The 14434-nt window shown below is 44.5% G+C and overlaps 1 long non-coding RNA gene across 2 annotated transcripts in view; it reads right to left on the minus strand.

The window, feature by feature from the left end:
* LOC128327938 (uncharacterized) overlaps nt 1-14434 on the minus strand; it is a 36940-nt gene that overhangs the window by 8180 nt on the left and 14326 nt on the right. For both annotated transcript variants that reach the window (XR_008308906.1, XR_008308905.1), the window contains 2 exons: nt 14302-14396; nt 10626-10722 (listed from right to left, as the gene is read on the minus strand). This is a non-coding gene — a long non-coding RNA (uncharacterized LOC128327938). The remainder of the gene's footprint in view (nt 1-10625; nt 10723-14301; nt 14397-14434) is intronic.

The following is a 14434-nucleotide window of genomic DNA, read 5'->3' on the forward strand; positions in this document are numbered from 1 at the left end:
TACAACATTGTGATCTGACAACCCTACATGGACATCAAAGCCCCCAAAGCATTGGAAGGCTCGTTAAATACTGCATTTTTATTTGAGCTCACAAGTTAAAATGGCAGACTTCTAGTCATTATGGTAAATGTAGCCAAATAATTAACAATGAATGAGTGGGTCCTTTCAATCATTTGTTAAAAAAAAAACCCAACCCTGCAACTTATTACTGCACCCAGCCTCACTATGTAGTACATCATGAATGGCAGTTTTACAGGGCATTGTGCTGTACAGGATAAAGAAAACAGTTTGCCGAGCCCTAGAAGCTCCAGGTAAGCAATTTCTGGGGGTGAAGAGAAGATACACGATGACAGTAAAAGCTACAGAAAGCTGTTTGCCAGCTCTTTGAACTCTGCTGAGCAAGCACCTCCAAACCAGCTTGAAAGAAATTACAGAGTTATCCTTGCTCATTAACTATAAGATGCATTGCAAACTAAGGTGCAAAGGACCTTTGTAATATTTTCACAACCACTGCAACAAATATTCTCCAGATTCGATTTGACTTTTAGACTGTGCAAATATTAACCTTTTGTCAATTTTCTTCAGTGCCACTGTGGTCTCCCAGGAGCTGCTCCTTCGGCATCATTTCTTCCCCTAGCTGCTGGTTTCCTTATTCTTGGATTAGTCACATGGCTGCTTCTGCTCAGTCACACAGTAAATGGGATGTTGTCGCTGCTCTATGTAGCCAATCAGGCATGGCTATGTAATGACATCAGTGAAGGCAAGTGAAAGCAAACTCTTTGTAATGGTGGGTACTATTTGCATGGTTAGCAACACCATGCTGACCATGCAAATGGTGCCCGCGCATGCTCGGACACGATGTGCGTGCTGGTGCAGTGCAGGAGTACTCGGGATGCACACCACCCCAGCAGGAAGCTGCATGGGACAATAGAGAGCAGGTATGGACCTCCTCTTTCCTAAAGCTCCCACTCCCTGCTCCCAACCAGGGCTCGAACTGCAGTCTGAGCACATCCTTAACAATAAGACAAGTGAAAACAATGCAAATGGAAATCACTTAAAAGGTGAAGGGCAGGAAGCCAGAGTGTGGTATATAAGGATAACAGAGTCAATGATGAGGCAGAATAATTCTAGCAGGCAAACAGAGGCTGAAGGAAGGCAAGCAGCTTTAGGGAGGTGAAGGCTGTGGGTGCTGGGACTCCTTCACTCCCATTCTGAGACTCAGCTAGGACTGAAACTACAACAGTAAAGGCCTACAGAAGTCTTTGCATTACATTGGGAAAGTTAGGTGTGGTAGTATACAATCATCTCGCCATTAGAAAAGTTGTGAGACAAAGCAGTCAACCAAAAGCAGCAATGTCCTCCTCAATAATGAACTGAGTTGGTCCCCATAGGCCTTGGGCCTGGAATAATCAAGGATCGGAGCCCTTCTTTTTTTATATATTTCAGAATGAGGGAAAATGGTGGAAAAGTTTGCAAGCTTATTATGTGGGGAACAATTTATCTCCCATGAATCCGTTTCTAGGGACGTGGTAATCATGGTGGTCAACATACTAATGAAGCATGAGTGCTGCATGAGAAGTGTTGCTGCTGGTGATGGGCTCAATTCAATTCAGTTCAAGCACAGATTCTTCCGTGGGGAAGGACAAATTTCAATTATCTCTCCTTCCCCTGGAAGTATTCTGTGCTACCCCAAAATATGTCCCTGGGTAGCAAAGACCCAAGGATATATTGTCAGGTGGCACAGAGCACTTCCAGGGGAAGGGGAGGTCATAAAAGACCAAACCAGAATTTATTGCGTAAAATTGTTTAATACCACTGTTCCATAGCTTATATTGTACCATTACATTATTATCACACCACCATTTAATAGCTGTGCCACTGAAGAGAGACTCCTGCTTGTAACATTGGAGAAGGCACTGCCAGTCTCTGTAGACAATATTGAGTTAGATGGGCATGTCTGACTCGGTACAATGCAGCTTCCTATGTTCCTATGAGTCCCTAAACACCCATACAGTAGCTAACTTGACTCAGGACCTATTTAATAGAGGTCCTGCAAATTGACCTCTCACAAGAATTTTAAAAATATATCTTTTGCAAATGCTCATGCCTATATTGTACACCAAGATATTCTACCACATGTCACGGCACGGTTTTCTCAGAAATGCAGCTACTCTAACTAGTGCTCAAAATGCTGAATCACCAGAGTGATCAATGTTAGCTCTCCACCTCACATGACTTTTATGGCTTGGAAGAACTCCAGAATGGATTTCAATACCTGGCATCTCTTTGTAAATGCTGTCGGCAGTCTAAAAGCAAAAATGTGAGAACACCAGCTATCACAGCAGATTGCACGTATCTTGTCCTACAACATAAGCGATGCTAAGTGGCTAATGTTCTTATTCAGATCCTGATATTTTGAGACGTGCAGAAGTAGATATCTATAATAAGGATATGTGTATAATAGGTTGGCCCGGAGCTGGTTCAGGGGTTCTAAGTTGAAAATGTTACTACTACTACTACTACTACTACTACTACTACTACTACTACTACATTTAGCACTCACTGCTGGGTCCAGGTCAGCAGCCACGGCCATGGTGATCATTTTCATCCAGTGGTGGTGGCCATTTTTGCCCAATGGGCCTCTGGCTGGGCTGGGTCATGACCCCCCCCCCCCGCTTTTGGCCCATTTTTACAGTGTTTTCCAAGCCTGACCTAACCCTCTCGATTCAGTAATCCCAAAACCTTTGGTTTAAAATGAGAGTTAGGCTATTTTACATTTTCATGTGCCTTAAAAAGAATGGGAACCCTTTCTTATGAGCAGTGAGAAAGGGCTACAGGGTTTGCGGGGAGGAAGCCCTAAAGAGGTTACCTCCCCACAGACGATCATTCTGCCTTCCATGGGCAGGCGGATTGCCCACCCAGATGAGCACCAGCTACTGTCAGCAGCTCTGAGAGTTGGTTTTGCATGCACGTGTGAATAGCCTCTGGAAATTGCAAGTTAAGGTGCCCATCTTAACTTCTGCATCATATAAGCTGTAAAGACTTTGTACAGTCTGGTATATGATGTTGGCATTAGAAATGAGGCTCCATGCACCCACACTTTGCCTTGATCAGAGATGCATCAGGCGGAAATTCATCCGGGGCATCTCTAGGAAGTGATTAGGGAAACTGCACATTTTAAGTGTCTGCTTGGATCATCCCTCCCCAGCCCAATGTCCAACTGAAAGACCAAAGCAAAGTGTGGGCGCATGGAGCCTCATTTCTAAAGCCATCATCATATATCAGACTGTACAAAGATTTTACAGCTTATATGGCATGCAGTTAAGACAGGCACCTTAATTTGCTATTTCCTTTCTTTTTAGGGCACAAGTGGAAATGTAAAGCAGCTTAACTCTCATTTTAAGCCAAAATTTTGGATTGTTGAACTTCCAGGCATTCTAAAAAGGGAAAAATGTTTAGACACTATGGGGAAGAACTTACCCAAACCACAAGGTAAAAAACTTCCTAATGTTGAACACCAAAAACTTTGTAAAACCTTCAACTAAGATAAAGTCACACTCTGCACCCCCGCCTGAAAAATAACAAGTAATTGAAATTAGTGGATTCAGAGAAGGTGTCTCTTGTCACCTAGCGGAGGTGTGCTGATGGCCAGGCAGAATGGATAAATGGTTTTGATTTTATAAGCAATAGAATGTTCAGGGCTTATAATGCTGGAATGTTGAAAATACTCTCCAGCTTAACTATACTGGCATAATTGTGCCAGTGTAATCAAAAAATCTTCTCCAGCCCAGAATATTGCACAAGAATCTCTACAGTGTTCCAGCTGTTTTGTAGAAGCACGTACAATTTTTTTTAATGTTACCCATTTATTTCCAATAAAACTCTCTTTGATCACTGTGAAACTACATGAGCAGGCCATCCAACCGAGCGGCATTCCATTTGGTGAATACCTCCACTATTTTGTTCAGCAATCTTAATTGTTTCTGCAAACATTTTGTGTAGTTTTGCCCAATAACCAGATCTAGAATCCTGACTTACTCTTTCGTGCGAGTGTTGTGGGGGCTGCTGATTTCCAATTGATGTTCTCCCATTGCTGGTGCTCTAGGTCAATGCAAGGCAGGCAAAATCACACAATTGTTCTCAAAAAGCAATAGAACAATATGCGCATGTGTGACCCATGAGTGCACCTACACCAAGAGAACTCTCAGAAAACATATGCCTTTTTTTGTCCTAATGCTCACTGAGAAAGCGATAAATATTGAGGCCTTTTTTAACTGAGCTGTGGGGAGCTTGTATTATCACTGAAGCCAACCATTTTAAAGACCAATGTTTTATTCAACTGCAGTAATACACAATACCATATAGAAAGAGTTGTGGCTATATCATCATATATACCGACATTTTAGCAAAGCACGTACCAAAAACCTTATCTTAAATACTTAGCACAGAGAAGCCAGAAAAATGATATACTTGAGACAATCCTTTTATCATTTATTGTAAATATGTTTTGAAATCTCATTTTACTTTGGTTCTTTCCCCCGACCCTGCAACATACACATATCCTTTAGATGAAAGCAGCATTTATCATTCCAAATGGGGACTTTGCATTGGCTGTATATCAAAAGGAAAAGGAGTCATGAAACTTAATCTACAATGACTCATTAAAGTGTGATAAGTAGGAAGAACTGGGTAGTAGTTTGGACTTTACTACAGTTAAATACATTTTGTATCTTTTTCTGTCTCCCTCTCTTTCCTTAGGGATATGTGTAGAGTATTTCCATACTCTACAGATGAACAGAAGAGATTTTATTCTCAACGAACTCAATAAAATTAGTGAAGGTCTCTGAGCTGTTTCACTTAGCAGTGGGAGGAAAGACAGGCTGGAGTGATGAAAGAAGTACCAAGATGAGCCTGACTGATTAACAAAAATATTTTTACACATTCTAGTCACCATGGTTTTTGCAGCAGGAACAACTAAACATGCCAGTCTAAGTAGAACAGACGGGTAGGCTGATGCAGAAGCTTCGTCTAGGAGTTAGGACAATCCAGAGAAGTAAGTCGCTTGCATTGCCTTTTGCTCTTACATATCATAATGTGTCCTTAGCCTGCCTTTCATGGGATCTACACTTTCCTTGGCAAGATACTTGGCAAGTTACCTAGGGGAGGTGGGGGCTGTGTTCACCCCTTTCCCTGGTGGCCCCTCAGAGTGAGATAGATAATGAAGAAAATAGGGAGGGGTGGATCTGGGGGGCCCTCAGGAGCTGGGGGGGCCTGGGTTCTTTGAACCCATCTGCTCAATTATAGGTACACCCCTGGCAAGCTATATATCCAGGAGGTATTGATTAATTCCACATTAAGAAGGCCACAACAGGAGAAAATTACCCTCCTGCTATTAGCACAGCTGCCTTGTCTCAGTCCAGAATAGCCATTTTGAAAACTAGGCATAAAAGGATACATACATTACGCTGGGGGATGAGAAACACATTTTGCTCGGGTATGACCTGGCATATTCCTTCCTTCATGGATGGCTGACTTCCACAGATAAGGCTAGGCACTAAGAAAGATAAAGACCAAGCATCCTCCAGTTCCATCATGACTCAGTCTGTCTCTTCACAGAAGTCTCTGAGCATCTACCTTTTGCCCACAATTGGACATCCATCTTCACAATCGGAGGCTTCCCCACTACTGCAGCACATGTGAACGGGAAGGGAGTGATTTTTGCTTATCTTCCCTGCCTTTGGAAGTCTCTGTACCTTCCCAAAATATGTCCCTGGGGGTTGCACGGAGCACTTTCAGAGGCAGAGACGATCAGCAAAAATCACTCCTTCCCCAAGCCTGTGCATATGCTGCAGTAATGAGGAAGTCTCTGGCTGCATTAAGGGCAGTCTCCCACTGCAGCCTTGCTTCCTTAGTCAGGATGGCAGTCATTATGGGTTGTGTTTGTTTATTTGTTTGTTTGTTTGTTTGTTTTTAACCAATGTCTGTATCTAGGATGCTAAAATAACCCTTCAGTTTAAGAGAAGAGTTAAGGGACTTAGGAATTCCCTCATGTACCAAAAAGCATGTAAGTTGTAAGTTAAGGTGCGCACCTTAACTTCTATGCCATGCAGGCAGCAAACATATTCTACAGTTTCATATACTGTGCTCATTTATAATTTAGACTCCATGCCGCCACACTGCCCTTAGTTTTTCAGGCCCAATCCACTTCATCTAAAGGTTAAGGGGACACTAACGCTCAGATGCTATGGCAACAGTGACACTGATATTGCTGTAGTGCTTGAGAAAAGTACTTTTCTCAAGAGCCACATTTCACCTTGGTATATACAACATACCAGGAGCTAGAGGGGGAGGAAAGTAGATACCTTCCTTTATGCTTCTTATCCTTCTACCCATGGCCAGAGTGCTGCTGCCTCAAGCCCAGCAAGAAAGTTGTGATTAAAGGAAAGGAGATAGTTTGTGAGGGAACTATGGAGGATGTGTGAGTGGGAGTGGCAGTTAGCCAAGAATTCTACTCCATCTTGGATTTTAATCTGAGTCAGAGAACAATTCAGTGCTCATAATGCTTATCTTTTATTTGAGGTGAGCTTGACCAAATCTCATAAATTCATATCTGATTAATGAGGTTCTCCATTGCTAGTATGAACTGGCTCTCAAAATGCCCTTTAGGCTCTTTAAATATTACTTTAGCAACATTATGTGCCTTGGCATAACATTCTGTTACTTAGCCAACTGGTAAACATATACCAAAGTGGAAAACTGTGACAAACTGCCAGTCTTGGCTCACAGCACATACGAGCTGTATCATAGAGCTTAATACAAGGGTCTGTTTAAATCACATCTGACACGGGGGTGTAGCTAGGGGAGAGGAAGCCTGTATTTGCCCCTCTCCCCTGCGGCCTCTTGGAGTGGGGGAGCTAATGAAGAAAATAGGGAGAGGTGAAGCTGGGGGGCCCTCAGGAGCTGGCGGGCCACAGGTTCTTTGAACACACCTGCTCAATTATAGCTACACTCCTGATCTGACAAGTTCCCTTTCATTGACAGTGGGTGGATCATACATAACTTTTCAAGATCTTCCACTCCATTGGTGTCAGGGACAAAGGGAGAATAAAATGCAGAAATGTTCAAGCATGCCCTATCTATTGCCGCCTTTGGACATAATGCCAAACTAGATGCAAACATGCCAGAGGTCTGGTTTGTGGTCATCTGAATGCGTGAAATTGTGGTTTTGTCACCCAACTGTGGGCCGGCTTTCAATCCAAAACCTGAATCTGAACTTTTGGTTTGTTTAGTGAGTTTTGCTGCCAGAACCTCAGGTTTGCAGACAGCACACTGTTGTCCAAATCCTGCTGCCATTGTGACCTGGGTTTTGCATGCAATCTCCTCCTGTTACCATCAAGAGCCATTGAAAGGCTGGCTCAAAGCAACCCAGAAATGCATCAGTTCTAGGGCAGCCCGGTTTGTTGCTGGTCACCTCATAGAGCTGATGCACCATCCTCTGCCATCTCTTTACTACTCCTGCCATTGCCGGGTAACAGGGACACCATGTCTCTAGATTCAATGCATTCAAAGGGAGTGAACAACATTGGAGAAAGACCACTTTCCACTGCGACTTATGGTCCCCACCTCTGTCAATCCTCACCCAAAAATGGGTTAACGAGATGGGCACAGCAAGGAAGGCCTGCAAAATGCAGGACTGCAGCAATATGGGCGCAAAGACATGGAGCCCTGGTGATAGCAGAAACAAGGCAACTCTTGCTGTTTCCCTAAAAAGTGCATGCATGCCCAGGGGGTAATACCAGATCACTTGGCAGAAATACCAATGTGCTGAACCCATGCATAAATCTGCGGAAACCCCAGATTTATTTTGTCCAGCCATATAAACAAAGAGAGAACACATATCTGCACAAATCTGGTGTCTGTATCTACCCATTTGCTTAGATTACTTGAGCAACCTGCAATGCACACCTTGGCATGTTGTCCGGCATGCAGGAATTTTAACTGGAATCACCATAAAAACATTTTGACAGCTTCCATCTAGGGAAGGGGACAGAGCATATGTGCATGGAACCCTTCCATTAATAATACACCCAGTCAAGTGCAAGGCATGCCCAGCAAGTGTGTGTTATTGAGTATGTTACTGGGTGTGTTATTATTTCAAAGGTGTAGCGTGTCCTATCTGGTTGGACAGCAGGGTGTTGATTTCTCAGGATGCCTGGACAGTGACTGTATTTTTAAGGTTCCCAAGGACAGTGCTGCTCTCTGCAACTGTGTAGAGGGGTGCCCTCAACTCTGCACATATATGTGTGTGTATCCAAATGTTCAGCCTTGGCTTCTCGGATTGGAAGTACCCCAGACTGTTGCATAGATATGTTGCATGCAATGCTGGTCCAAGCCCAGCCCATCTGGCTGTGGACGTGGGATCCATCCCTGGTATTTCCCAACTATGCCCACCCAAAACCGATCAGACACATGGAGCATACCAAGGTCTGGAAGAGTTGAGTGGAGAGGGGAAGGTATGGAGTATGAGTTCTATTTTTAACCAGAGATACCAGAAACCCCACATCAGTGGGAACCCCTATAATTGGATGGTCTACCTCAAGTGCAGTCCAATAGAGACCCGAAGCCAATGGTGTTTCTGTTTCTCCCCAGTGGATTGGCCCTTTCTTGAGAGGCCTAATGCCCAGCCAGCAAGCCAACATGTAGGCAGGAGTGTGTTGGGGCTTCCTGGACTGCTTGGCCTGGGTCTCTGAGTCAAAGAGCATCCTTTGTCACAGTGCACCTAACCTCAGGATCCTTTGCCAGCCCTCATATACATATTCCCTCCCAGGAAGTCATCATGATTCCTTCCCGGAGTAACAGAAAACTAGCACCCTTCTCAATCCTACAGTACCACTGATTCTGTTTGTGCAAAACTGTATGGCTGCAGGGGTCTTGCAAGGGCAATGGTGCAAGTGGTGTGAGGAAAGGGTTAAAATGCCTTTTTCCTGCCAAGGGCAGGCAATCACTGCTGAAAAGGCATGATCGTACTGGGCATGCCCCCTTGAAGTTTGTGGCTAATGGTTGCCACTCTACTGATGTCCTGCCTCCTTGCCCTGGTGATGTGAGCAGTACAGAGCTTGCTGGGATGCAGCCTCAGCAGATCAGGAAAAGGGAGTGGTCCCTCTACCAGAAGCTAGAGGTGGTGAAATCACAGCTGGTCAGTGGTCTGTGGAATGATTCCCAGTTTCACAGATTTACCACAGGATCCTCTATCCGAGGTTTCACACTGTCTGAAGGTGCCCTCTCCATCTGTCCATCTGTCTATCAATCATCTGTCTTATCTATCATTTATCTATTCAATCCATATCTAGAGTGAATAGATAGATGATTTCTATATCTATATATGTATAGAACCAGAGAAGCAGATCTTTCTCAGATTCAAATTTACTATGGTTCAAAGAAGTTTACCATATTTGGTAATAATTCAATCAAATGAAGAGAGCCCCTGATGGCGCAGTGGTAAAACTGCCGCCCTGTAACCAGAAGGTTACAAGTTCGATCCTGACCAGGGGCTCAAGGTTGACTCAGCCTTCCATCCTTCCGAGGTCGGTAAAATGAGTACCCAGAATGTTGGGGGCAATATGCTAAATCATTGTAAACCGCTTAGAGAGCTCCGGCTATAGAGCGGTATATAAATGTAAGTGCTATTGCTATTGCTATTGCTATAATGTTTGAAGACGCAAGCACATTAATAAAAAAATTCTATGACATATATTTTATTTTTTGAACTTTTCTATGTCTAATCTATGCAAAATTACTTTGCCCAATCAACAACAGGCCTCATCTATAGATAGACAGATAGAAGCCTATCAAGCTTAAGGAGATCTATCTAACACTATGAGATATAAAACCATAGGTATCTTATGACAGCAGTACTAAGAGACTGCATCAATGCAGCCAGAAAAGACATGCAGCTAATCAAGTGACAGTGAATATGGCAAGGAGGATAAATCCATTTCTACATGGAGCCTTTGTTCAGCGGAGCTGATGCTGCTGTGTTGTGATGCAGTTTTGCAAGCTTCAGTGACACTTGCACTTGGCACAACCAGTCAGCATAACAGAGACTGACTATAGATGGACACTTCCTTCTCAAAAATGCTCCTTCCCATTCAAATTGTAGAATGAGCAGACATATTCCAAAATCACCACAGCAACACCTTACTTCACTGTGACATCAATCCCAGATTCACAGCCCACAGGTGTCAGATAGTACACCCTGCTTATTTCTGTCAATTAATATTATTGATTTCAAAGCAGGGCCTCTTAATTTTTTCTTTGCTTGAGGCCAGTAATCCTCCAGGAGCATGGAGGTCGACGTACTTTGATGCAATTTCCCTAATTGGGTTGCAGATGTGCAAATTTGTTCTGTTATCCTCAAAAGACTATACTTTGTATCTGAAAACCAATAATCCATATAAATAAATCTTGCAATAACTCGTGCTAATTCATGTAACCCAGTTTCACAGGGAAGAAGGATGGTTTCTTCTTACAATATTTTCCCATATGGTAACAGTCACAGTCCAATGGATCAGTAATTAAATCAGTGGGTTTGAATAAACTTTACTCTGGGCTTGGACAATACTCACTGATCATCATGTGGAAGGAAATGGAATGTTGTTCTTTTTTCTCCTGAGGCTGCAGTCATGACAGGAAAAAACTATCAATCCCAAAATCTCACGGGAGCTAGAAGAAAAGTTGATTAAAGACAAGAGGAGGAGTGTCTTTTAAACCAAAGCCATAGAAGACATGGCAGCTCCAGGCATGCTCCAGGATGAGGAAGAAGAGGAGGAGGAGGAGGAGAATGGAGGAGGAGAACGTGGCAGCTCCTGCTTTCCCTTCCCTGTTTGTCACACACACACACACACACACACACACACACCCATCCATCCCCAAGCCAAAATATCCTTACCTTTGTGAAAAAGAAGAATAACTGAGGGTGGGGGAGAGAGAGAAGCACCCACCAACTCTTACTTCTCCCTCTTTCCTGAGGTAAGGTTCGTTTGGCTTGAGGAAGGCATGCCTGGATAGCCAGCAGTGTGGAGGAAGCATGTGCAGGGGTGGATTAACCTTTTTGCCGCCCTTAAAAAAAAAAAAGCTTCGAGGAGTGGGGGTGAGGGGAAAGCTCCCCCTTTTATTTTGATTTTTTTAAAAAGCCGAGGCAGCAGTAGCTACCGGGAGGAAGGTGACCGGGCGAGGAGAAAGTTTCCTCTCCCCCCACCCCAAAGATCACTGGCAGCAGGATGGGGCCTGGTGGCGGCGGCTGGCTGGCTGCAGGGAGGGTGGGGAGCAAGCAGGGGAGAGTCATAGCGTGCCCCCTCTTTTTCCCTCTAAGCCCTCTGTGCAGGCAGCAGTGGCAAGCTCCTTCCCCCTCCCCTCCTGCTAGGAGGGGACCACCGTGCTCTGCTAAGGAAAGCCGGAAATGAGCCTGGCAGACATTCAGTCACCTAGGAGGAGGAGGAAGGAGTTCACCACTGCCACCCGCGCAGCGGGCTTAGAGGTAAAAGGGGGAGCACACTGCGACTCTCTCCTCCTCACACACCCCCTCCATGCAGCCAGCCACTGCTGCCACCACTGCTGTGCCCCATCCCACTGCCAGCGATCTTTAGGGGGAAGGCGGGGGACTTTCCTCTCATCCATTCAACCCCCTTCCCTGCAGCTACTGCCACCACCGTGGCTTTTTAAAATATCCAAATAAAAGTGGGAACTTTCCCCTCGCCCCCACTGCCCAGAGCTACTGCCTCTGCCACTCCTCATATTTTGCCACTGTAAGCAGATGCCTCCTCTGCCTCTGAATTAATCCGTGCCTGTGCATCTAAATCAGGTCCCTGCTCAAAGATGGGCTTTTCCCAACTCCAGTTTGACTTATTAAGGCAGAGGAGTTTCACATTTCAAATTCCCCTCCCTGTTCAATGCTCACGACACCCCTAGTTACATACAGTATTGCACAAAGAAAAGAGATAGCAGGCACCATACTCAGTATCAGGGCATGTTGAATATATAGGTAGCACATATCCAGCTGAAGATTTGTGTATATCTATCTATAGTTCTATTCACATGTTAGGTTCAACATTCATACAATCTATGTACAGTGTACTCAGTTACAGTTATTTACATGTTATGTTGAACACAGGTACACTTCCTATCTGTACCATGCATTTGAGGGGCCTGTACCTAGGTATTATTATTTACAAAGCCTGTATGTTAGCATAAAACATCCACATAATACAGCAGCCTCACATGCATATCAAAATGCAGCTGAAGAGTCATGTCACATGGATGACTGATGCAGTTCCCAGTTTTTGCTGGATCTTCAATGTATGAATGGAATAATTCTTATTTGCAACTGCATGAACAGCAGTATGTGATGGCAATTCAATTTCATGCCTCCACAAACTCTGAGGATCTAGCAGAATGCTATAAATGCAGAACACACTATAGACAATTCACCAGATGCCAACAATATGATTTCTTTGAACAATAGAATTTTAGAGTTAGAAGGTCCCTTTGGAAGACACAACCCCCATTTCAGCGAAGGAAGCTGCTACACCTCCCTGACATCCACCGTCTGTTTGCAAACCCCCAGAGAAGAAGTACCTTCCGCTGTGTGAAGTGGAGGAAGTTCTTCCTAATATCTAACCTAAATCTGCTTCCTTGAAGTTTCAACCTCTAGTCATGCCCTCTAGAGCAACAGAGAAGAAATTCGCTCCCTCTATGACAGCCCTTCAAATATTTGAAGATTGGCCTGGTATAATAACGCCCCTTCATCTTCTTCAGGCTTAACACATCCAGCTCCTTAAACAATTCCTTTTATCATAATTTGTTTTCAAATCCCTCATCATCTTTATTAGCCTCCTCTGAATCTATTCCAGTTTATCAATGTCCTTCTTAAAACGTAATGTCCAGAACTGAGCACAATATTCTAAGTGTGAAATTAGAATAAAAGACAGAATAAAACATAATTAAATTAAATTATAGGCTGATTCACACAACTGTTAAAATCGGGGTAGGAGGTGGGCTACCCAGGTTTATATGATTGTCAGAACTAATGTAGGGATGGGCCCGGACCGGTCTGGAGCTGGGCGGTACGGGGGTGGGGGGTACCTTTAAGAGCGGCGGGAGGGTTTACTTACCCCTCCGCCGCTTTCCGCTGTGGCGCCTGTAATGCTTTATGTAATTGGGGCGGCAGGACATCTCCCTGCCGCCCCTTCCCCGACGTTACTTGCAAAAACCCCAGCAGTCCTTTGCACGCGTGCACGACTGCTGGGGTTTTTGCAAGTAACGTCGGGGAAGGGGCGGCAGGGAGGTGTCCTGCCACCCCAATTACTCTTGGAATTACGGGCGCCACAGCGGAAAGCGGCGGGAGGGGTAAGTAAACCCTCCCGCCGCTCTTAAAGGTACCCCCCACCCCCGGACCGGACCGCCCAGTGTACGAATCGTGCACACCCCTAAACTAATGCATTTCCCTCCAGCCCAGGTTTCTCTCAACAGGGCTACCAAGCCTTTGTACTAAGTTTTTAACCAAGGGTGGAGAAGAGGAAAGCCCTCCTACCCTGATTCTTCAATCGTAAGAACCTTTGCACCTCTTCTACCCAGTCACTAATACCCAGCACACCCTCTCTCACATGGAAACCATAGAGAGTTGTGCATACAGTGGCCATACAATGGATACACTGGCCTGAAAAGCACACTCTCTGATCCTGAGGCTGGAGCAACTTTGACAGGCCTGCATCTGCCTCCTGCTACTTCATGGCCAATGGGAGGACAGTGGCTGATCATAAAGCTTTTCCAAGTCTGCTGGAACAAAGCATGCTAAGAAGCCATACATGCCCTTGAGGACCTTACATGGAGAGGCGGGGCTTACAGTTGTTGGGTTCAGCAACAGAGCCCTTGACAGCCACACTCGTGTGTTTGATAGGTTTGCAGAGCCAAGCTGAGATGATGCTCATGTGTTGCATACAGGATGATATAAGATGATGATGAGATGATGCTCATGTGCTGCATACAGGAACACATGATGCTCGTGTGTTGCATCCTGCCCATCTCACAATGGTTGTGTGAACAATCCTTATTACTTTTTGTGATTTGGACACTATGCCTCTGTTATTGCAGTCCAAAATTACATTGGCAGTTTTAGCTGTTGCATCACACTGCTGGCTCATGTTTAACTTGTGATCTACTAAGAAGCCTAGATTCTTTTCACATTTACTCCTTCCAAGTCAGGACTCTCCCCACTCCTATATTTGTACATTTGATTTTGCTTACCTAAATGCAGGACTTTTTTTTATCTCCACTGAAATTCTTCTTGTTGATTTGAGCCCAGTGTTTGAGCCTCTGGTAGCCCTACAATTTCCAATGTGCTGTCAATATGAATGAAACAAAATGAATTCATCAAACC

This window comes from Hemicordylus capensis, chromosome 5, assembly GCF_027244095.1.
Source record: "Hemicordylus capensis ecotype Gifberg chromosome 5, rHemCap1.1.pri, whole genome shotgun sequence".
NCBI classification, from domain to species: Eukaryota; Metazoa; Chordata; class Lepidosauria; order Squamata; family Cordylidae; genus Hemicordylus; species Hemicordylus capensis.